Genomic DNA, 10,111 nt, shown 5'->3' with positions numbered 1-10,111 from the left:
AGAAAACAAAAGAGGCATTTAGAAATAAAATAAAATATAAAACAATAATAGAATAAAACAAACAACAAAAAAGAAGCCAAAGGAAAAAACATAAGTAATGTATGTAGACACACACACACACACATGCATTTGCACACATTAAATCTTATAAAAATACAAAATAGCAGCCAAAAAACCTGTAAGGTAAGAAAAAAGCCCAATATGAGACGAAAAAAGAAATCCAAAAATTATTGAGTCACTTGTATTGGCCATCTACTGTTGGAAATGAAGTTTGCCCAGGATCACAGGATCATAGAATCATAGGCTCACAGAGACAGCTTGACTCTGAGGAGTTCTTACATAACCAGGATCACAGGAAGGACAGGCCCTAGTCTGATTTAGCCAGGGCAGGTAGTACTAGAGATAACCAGATGGCAGGAGGCAAGTGTAAAAACATAAGCAACAGAAACCAAGGTTACTTTGCATCATCAGAACCCAATTCTCCCACCATAGCAAGTCCTGGACACACCATCACACTGGAAAAGCAAGATTCAGATATAAAATCACTTCTCATGATGATAAGAAGTCTTTAAGAAGGACATAAATAACTCCCTCAAAGAAATACAGGAGAACACAGGTAAACAGCCCTTAAAGAGAAAACACAAAAATCCCTTAAAAAATTACAGGAAAACACAATCAAATAAGCAAAAGAAACAAATAAAACCACCCATGAGCTAAAAATGGAACTAGAAACAATAAAGAAATCACAAAGGGAGACAACTCTGGAGTTAGAAAACCGAGTAAAGAGATCAGGAGTCATAGATGCAAGCATCACCAACAGAATACAAGAGATAGAAGAAAGAATCTCAGGGGCAGAAGATACCATAGAAAACATTGACAGAACAGTCAAAGAAAATGCAAGAAGCAAAAAAGCTCCTAATCCAAACCCTCCAGGAAATCCAGGACACAATGAGAAGACCAAACCTAAGGATATATAGATATAGAAGAGAGTGAAGACTCCAAATGTAAAGGGCCAGTAAATACCTCCAACAAAATTATAGAAGAAAACTTTCCTAACTTAAAAAAAGAGATGCCCATTAACATACAGGAAGCCTATAGAACTCCAAATAGACTAGACCAGAAAATAAATTCCTCCCATCACACAATAAAGCAACAAATGCACTAAGCAAAGAAAGGATTTTAAAAGCAATAAGGATAAATGGTCAAGTACCATATAAAGGCAGGTGTATCAGAATTACACCAGACTTCTCATAAGAGACTATGAAAACTAGAAGATCCTGGGCAGATGTCATACAGACTCTAAGAGAACACAAATGCTATCCCAGGCTACTATACCCAGTAAAACTCCCAATTACCATAGACAGAGAAACCAAGATATTCTATGACAAAATGAAATTTACACAATATCTTTCCACAAATCTAGCCCTACAAAGGATAATAGATGAAAACAACTTAAGGAGCAAAACTACACCCTAGAAGAAGCAAAAAAAGTAATCTTTCAACAAACATATATAAACATAATTCCACCTCTAACAGCAAAAGTAACAGGAAGTAACAATTTTTCTTAATGTCTCTTAATATGGAAAATTAATATTACCAACATATTCTAATCAATTGAAATCCAAAAATATGAGGAATTAGAAATTTGTTGGCTGTCATCCAGTGGTCTCTCTAATTTGTAATTGGAGAAATAGGTCCAATATTGTACAATACATATACACTTTCTGCTTGTTTGTACATAACAGTCTCTTGCTGTGTACCACATAATGGTCTTGAAATCATGTTTCTCCTATCTCAGCCTCTCTATTAATAGGATTGTTTATTTTATGTTTTTATACTATATTATGGTTTTCAGAACAGCTTACATATTTCACAATTATTTATACAGCCTAAAGAAACATAGTCAATTAACTTGGGAGGTAGCTTGTAAAAGCACAACAGAGACTGAAACTGAATGCTTTGCTTGACATTTGTAACTTTTGTATCAAGTTTGAAGAAGAGGACTTTATAAGTTACTCTTTCTCTGAGATGAATGCTTTTCAAAATCATCACAGCCAATGAACCAGATTCTTACCTTCACCTAATGTCTGTGCCACCCGCCAAGCAGAACATTGAACTGTTCATTGAAACAGTTGGTTATTGACTTCATGGATAGACCATCTTAATACATACACCATTTCTTAAATGAATGTAACCTGTTCTCTGTGTGCTGAGAATGAAGACAATCACTCAAGTCAAATAGCTTTGACCATAGCAGGAAATTTGTATCCAAAAATCATGCCTACAATTCATTCCTCGGTGCAGCAGAGCTCTCAACTCTTAGCTTAGCTATGATGGAGGTAAAATCTTTTGGTGATATGAAGGTCATTGAAGTGTAGCTTTATTACAATGAAATCCAATATCTAAAAATTGTTCTTATTTTGGGCTTGTACCACAGTAAGAGCCAAGATTTTAAGTTCTACTAAAAACAAAAGAAACAAATAAAGAAACAAAAGACTTTATTGATGTTCTACTTATGTTCATTTAAAAAAAACTAGTAGTGATGTAATATTTTACAATATGCAGTTCATATGTTTGGAGTTATTTAAAATTTATACTGAGAAAAATGTATGTATTTTCAGTATTGCTGTAGACAAGCATCTACATAAGACTTCAATTGATTGTTGTTTTATATCAAAAAACTTCTATAATATTTGTTTTTGTTGTTACAATATTTTATAAATTTTAAAGAACATGGCAAAATAAAATAAAACAAAAGGTACTGTAGGTATTGAAGGAGGTGTTTCTGGGAGGAGTTGGGGTAGAAAAGGGAAACAAGAATGTGATGTAATTCTATTTACTTAAAATATGTTTTTAAATGTTAACAAATTCAGATAAATTGAAATTATGTATCTTTTCTCATAATAATGCAATAAAACTTAAATCAATAAAAAAGAGAAAAAAATGATAATTTGCAGAAAAAAATCCCACAAGAATTAACTACGTATATCTGTTGATTATGTATGTTATAGTCTTTTTTTTCTCTTCCTAAGAAAATTCACCCTACGAATAAAAAATTATAGGTAATTATTTTCAGATAAATGACATGATTCATGTTTTCTGAACATTAATATTCCTGGAATTTTTTTTCCCAGAATACATGCTTTAAGTATTCTTTATGGTTGGCAGTATTGGGGTTAACTCACTTCCTATTTCCATATCAGTCTCCAAGCACCTAATCCAGAGACCCTCAACAAGATAGTTGCAGGCATTCAGTCATGTAACCCATCATGTGGAATATCTCTCCATGCTAATGAGGCATTTCAGTACCCTTAGTTTTCAGCCTTTCCCTCCCTGGATATTCTTATGTCCTCATTCCAAAAACTATATAACCCTTAGTTCATCTTGAATAAAGTGCATGCATTCAAACTCATCCCCAATAAAGAAATATAAACAAGCTAAGATCATCTCAGAAAGCTGGTTCATTAAAGATCACTGGAGAAGGCCCACCCTCTCTGTATTCCCTGCCTGCTTGTAAGGACCTTCACCTGCTTCTAGCCTGGCTCCCCAGAAGAAAGAAGTAGACCATAGACCACCCCCACCCATTCTGGAAGTATTCCACCCTGTCCTCTCCAAACCAGTGTACCCAAGACACCTGGACACCTTGAAAGGAGAGTGGAACCCAGTCCCCCAACCAATAACTGCTTTACACGGTCAACAGACTTAAAGGTCCATTGCAAGACCCAATTTTACTTAATATTATGAACCTTCCAATGTTTACAATCCAGAGCACAAATGCTTTAAATTTCTAAACTAATTTTCTATTAATATCTTTCTTCTTGGTTCTATTGAACATGTAGAAAACTAAAAGCATCAAATTTACTGCATCAGTATTTCTTGTTATTACTGAATATAACTCACAATTTCAGAGACGTTTAGAATTGTATTAGTCAGCATTATATTACTGGGTGCAAAACTTGATAAATGCTGTTTGTAAGGTAGAGGTAGAGGGTTATTTACTTCACACTATGGGGGTGATAATGTCCAAGCTGCTTATCACAGCCACTCTAATAAAAGCCAGCTCTTGGCTGCATTATTTCATGGGCAAGCATCAATGAGAGGTATCAGAGCAAGTAAGCAAGTACATTTTGAACCAAAAGGGGAGGAAGAAACTAGGATTGCCTTCATTTACTGTGACTCTATGAGAATTCAGGGGCTCACACAGGAGCCACCTCATGCTTAGTGACCTAAGGATCTCCTATTAGGCTCTCATTCCTAAAGGTTCTACCTTCTCCTAGTAGGAGAACCTGGAGAACCAAATTATTGAGACATGACCCCTTAAGTGACAAAAATTAGACTTTGTTCAAACCATAGCAAATATTGCTTCACATTTTAATTTCTCTAAAATTGAGAAGTATCCTACAACTGATATAATACTATGAATTAAATGATAGGATTCTTATTTCCTTACATATTCATGTGGAATAAAATACTCATGCATGTTATAACTAATAAAGTTTCACATTTGATGAGTTTATATTATACCATTTTCCATAAAACCATTGAACTTTTATTCAAGTTCAGCCTCCCTGCCTAGCTATTGTTCAAATGATTTAATATTTGGCCCTAAAACAAAAACTGACTTTTTCCAGCAGTTGTATCACAGGAGTTTAGCCATTGAAGGTTCTTTGTGGAGCTGATAATGTCTGCTTGAAATGTGTGAACAATTACACTGATGTGATTGTTGGAGCTAGCTGGGAAAGAACTATTAACCTAATGATAATATTTTCCCTTTAAAACTGAGATATTTTTAATACAAATAATCCCTTGAATGTTTTACAGACACTTTAGATTAGAATTGCATCTGTGTCTAATAAACTGTTTACCTTCAGGGAAAAGCCTGTTGGTTATTTATGATAACCAAAGGCAATGATAAGCACAAATAAATATATATTAAGCATTCGTGCTGAACAATGTAAAAATTAAAACTAAGAAGAAAGTGTTTGTTATTGAAACATGGCCAGTACACTATAAATTTTTACTGTCTTCAGGTTTTTGCAAAGACTGTAAGATGTTCCCCACCCCTTTTTTTCTTTATTTTTTTATTTTGCTTTGGCTGCTTGCCATTCACTACTGATTATCTTCACGTGGTTTTCTTCTGGGTAGCTTCCTTCAATATCCTCTAACTGTCACAAACTGTCACAATTGTGTGAAGTAATGTATATCTCCCTCAAGACGTTGTGCTTCTGAAAGATGATGCACAACTACACATCAAGGGTCTATTAAGTAGATACTGTGCTTTGAATAAGGAATGTCTTCTATAGTCTTGGTATCTGAATCCTTGGTCCCGTGTAGATAGCATTATTTTCAAGATGGGTTATGGAACCTTTGAGACATACTTGCTAGGGTGAGTGGCACGCTGGGGGCAGGCTCTGAGAGTGTATAGTCTCATCTCACTTCCAGGTTACTTTCTCTGCTTCCTGTGAGTGAATGGAAAAGTGATCCCAAGTCTCCTGTTCCTATTGCCATGCCTCCCACAATGATGAGCTCCTATCTCTTCAGAACTGTAAGCCAGTACAAATGCTTTCATCTATAAGTTAATTTTGGTCACAGTATTTTATCACAGCAATAAAAGAACAAGTGATGTGTGTCTAACCATCTGGTCTGGGATGAAACAATTCCACAACTAACTCCTTTGATACTCTCATCTTTCTGAAGTTACATACATGTAGATAAAATCTGGCTGGCAGATCCCTCCAAGTATTTCTCAAGATTTGTTTGTCTCTTTACTGATAGCTTCCTCAGAACATTCTTCTTTATTCATAAGAACTCACCATAAAACAGGCAAAACACCATAAACTGTGCATCACAGGAAAACATGAGTTCCTAGATTCAAACCAATGGGAGAATCCAGCAAGCATCACCACACCCAAGAATCCCAACCACACCCACTAAATTAATCCACTGCAGTTTTAGAGATCAATTTGTAATCTGTTGCTTGTTCGTTTTTTTTTTTTTAATTAATGTTTTTATTTTACGTGAATATTCTCTCACTGTCTTCAGACACACATGAGATTCCATTTTAGATGGTTGTGAGTCACCATGTGGATGCTGGGAACTGAACTTAGGAACTCTGGAAGAACATTCAGTGCTTTTAAGCTTGGAGCCATCTCTCCAGCCCTATCATTTGATTTTAATAATTTTTCTTTAAGTACTCATTATTTCAATAATTAACCAATTCATTAATATATATTAATAATAATAATAAGCCGGGTGGTGGTGGCACACGCCTTTAATCCCAGCACTTGGGAGGCAGAGGCAGGCGGATTTCTGAGTTCGAGGCCAGCCTGGTCTACAGAGTGAGTTCCAGGACAGCCAGGGCTACACAGAGAAACCCTGTCTCAAAAACACCAACAAAAAAAATAATAACAATAATAATAATAATAAACTAAAGAACCACATACAGGTCTGTTTTTCATACTGGGAAACTAGCACACTAGTATTCTTTGTTGTGATGCTGTCTCAAACTGAAACTGCCATGTTATGGAAAAACAATATCACAGCATCTGAACTTTTTCTCTATTAGTTTCAGTTCCTATTAAGGGGCAGTCTTCTTATTTTGTTGAGGTAAGTACCTAATGTACAATTGGTGTTTGTGCTATGATGGAAAGTATTGTAACAAAAGCTTGGCACAGATACACTTTTTGGACACTATATAGAGTTTTCTCCCTGAGATTTTCTCACCAGTATACTCATGACTAATTGGCTGATAGTCACAAGATAATTTTATCTTGCCAAACATGCAGTTCATGTCATGCTCTCAACAATCTTCACTTGTCCCTGTCCCCAGCAAATTTTAAGTTAAATTTTAAATCTATATGTGTAGGTGTGTTTCCAGAGTGGAGCAAGAACAACATATTTACTATCCAAAGCTAAATATATAAACTTGATACCTATTTTTTAAGAGACATCATTCATTTCTTCCCTGGCCTGCAGGTTGAACTTGTCCATAAAGGCTGGATTTTTCCCAAGAACCGAGACGCAAGCTGATGTAATGTTCATTTTCAATTCAAACTTGGCATTGAAAAGATAGCAAAGTAAATTCTAGTTTCTGCCAAGGCTAATGAAAACATAAGTTATGCCAAATGTCCCTAAAATATATTGGGCAGATCGTGAGCACACTCATTTAGTACTGTGTTAAAAAACATACTGCAGATTTCTGCTCCTAATACTTAAGAAAGCTATCAACCTGGATTGAGGTGGTTAGAGTTTTGCCCAATACTTCTATGTTGCCATTGTTCATTCCAAATCAATATGCTAAGGAAAGAGCAAGAAGTCATTCTCAATCTCTCATCTTATGTGGAGAAGCCAGGACTAATGTTGCAACCATAATCAAAAGCTGCAGGGCTCATAAAAACGGAACTACCCTAGCATTCCTAGGCCTGAGCACTGAGTCTGCACTTTATCCTTCCTTCCATCATGAGCCATGTATGAATACAGGGTAGAAGCTTTGTGAGTATGACATGAATGTAAGAGGACAGCTCACAGAAAGTTATCATCATCAGGTCGAGATGTTAGCAGAATTGGGCCTTTCTTCATTTAGTTGCTTTATATTTTAAGTAATAGTTTTATTTATTTTAACAACTTTATAAAATATATTTTTATATCTATACCCCTCTTCTGACTTTGTTTTTAATGACTTTTTCACCCTAGTCTAAGAGCTTGTGGAAGCTTTAACTTACCACAATTTTTTGTTCTTACACTGGGAATTTACCATAGCTTCACCATAAAAGCTATTGACACATGAACTTTGAAAATAGTCTGAGTATTTTCATGAGGATACATTCATTCCTCATGGGAGTGAAAATTTTCTGATTTGGGAATATGGTTTTAGTGCCTCTCAAGAGAGACACAAAAGACAAGGGTGTCCAAAACAAGGCCAACGGCAACTACCATCAGAGAGGGAAAAAAATCCACAGTGTAGTTATACAATGAGGAGACAGACATGAGGCTGGAAATCTGAATTCCTTTTAAAGTTTCAAATCAGTCTCAACAGTTTGCATAATCAAAGTAAAAGAAGGCAAGAAAGACAGTTTTAAAGGATGGCCTGTTTACCAAAGCCAGAAGCTGAGGCTCAGCCTGACAGAACAAGAACTATCAGTACTGGAAGTGTTTGAGATTTCATGATATGTTTGAAATATTTACTAAAATGAAAATCAAGCTATGTTCAGAAGAGTTTATTGATAGTGTCAACAGAAAAGTTTTGCTATATCAAAACATTTTTATGGGGCTATTATTTTTTTTAAAAAAAATTGATGAGTTCTTTTGTTGTCTTATTTGTTGGTTTGGTTAGTTTTGTTTTCTGAGATAAGGTCTTGGGCAGAAGGAGGGAGGGAGCTGGGTGGTAGAGGCGAGAAGGAGGAGTAGAGGAAAGGGGAACATAATCATGTAAGGGGAGGGTACCAAGAGTGAAGCCCAGAGGGCCAGCAGAATGAATGGAAATATACAACCTCAGGAGAGGAGTATAGGGGCCCCTCTAGAATGTACCAGAGACCTGAGATATGAGAGAATCTCAAGACTCAAAGTGGAGGAACCTTAGATGAAATGCCCAACAGTGGGAGGAGAGAACTTGTAGAATCCATGTCCAGTAGAATGAGGTGGAGGGATGGGGTTGCCATCTTACAGTCAAAAACTCTGACTCAGAATTGCCGCTGTTTAAAAGAACAGCAGGGACAAAAAATGGAGAGGATACTGAGGGAAAGGACTTCCAGTGATCCAGAGGCCCAAATTGGGATCCATCTCAAGGGGAGGCTCCAAGGCCTGAATATTACTGATGCCATGATGTATTTAAATGAGATAGGAGCCTAGCATGGCTGCCCTCTGAGAGGCCCAACAAACAGCTGACTGAAACAAAAGAAGGTACTTACACCCAACCAATGGTCTAAAGTCAGGGACCCTTGTGGTTGAATCAGGAAAAGGCTGGAAGAAGCTGAAGAGAATGGCAACTCCATAAGAAGACCAGTTGTTGGTGGTGGTTGGTTTTTGTTAATTTGTTTGCTTGGACAGGTCTCTCGAATGAAAGCTTTGGACTACTGAGAAAAAATTCTAGAATGTCCACCTCACTCCTTACAACTGAAAATTTCAACAGATAGTCTCAGGAAGTTTAACATGGAAAAATAAAACACAAAACAAAAACAAAACCTTACTAATTTTTTCCTCTTTTTTTTTGCCATTTCACATAGAGCTAACTCTCAGATCTATGTACTTTATTTTATGAACTCATGCAGTTTTATGATTCCTTTTAAACCTCTTTAGTAAACAGATAAAACCAATAAAATGGCACATATCACACTCATTTGTTATTTATATTGTTATATGACATATTTGATATTTATAATGTATTAATTTTATAACCTATTAATGTTTGGCAAATGCAGTTTCTGATTCATGTGCATTTGTTAGTATCACCCAAGTTTCCATTAATATAACACTGTCCCATCTGATTGGGAAATGGGAAAGGAAAGTCAACAATTCTCTCATCTTAGTGAGATTTTCTGCCAAGAAAGGATTCCAACCAAAAACTTGTGTTTGTAGGTTCTCAATGAATGCTTTTGGGAATTAATTTACTCAAAATAGTGATGTGATTGCAGTTTTGGAACTATATTTGAGGGCAAGATAAACACAACCATTGTGGAACACAAAAGGTACTGAAGATACCACCGAGTCACATAAGAGTTTACCAACTTTTATCACCTCTATCTCTCCATTTTAGAACCTTGCTGATCTCCTGAACCTATTTTAAGGTTGGACATTTTCTCTGTTCTTTCCTTTTTTCCTTTCTTTTTTTCTTTCTTTTTTTCTTTCTTTCTTTCTTTCTTTCTTTCTTTCTTTCTTTCTTTCTTTTTCTCTCTCTCTCTCTTTCTTTCTTCTTTTACATGTTTTTATTAGATGCTTTCTTTATTTCCATTGCAAACCTCCCTATCCCATCCACCCTCTCCCTGATCAATAACCCACCCACTCCTGCCTCCCTGTCCTGGCATTCCCCTACATGTTGGCCACAAGAATTCACAAGACCAAGGGCCTCTCCTCTGATAGATGTCCCAAAATACCGTCCTTTGCTACATATGCAGCT

Source organism: Mastomys coucha, unplaced genomic scaffold (genome assembly GCF_008632895.1).
Source record: "Mastomys coucha isolate ucsf_1 unplaced genomic scaffold, UCSF_Mcou_1 pScaffold14, whole genome shotgun sequence".
In the NCBI taxonomy this organism is placed as follows: domain Eukaryota; kingdom Metazoa; phylum Chordata; class Mammalia; order Rodentia; family Muridae; genus Mastomys; species Mastomys coucha.
This window is presented reverse-complemented; position numbering follows the sequence as displayed.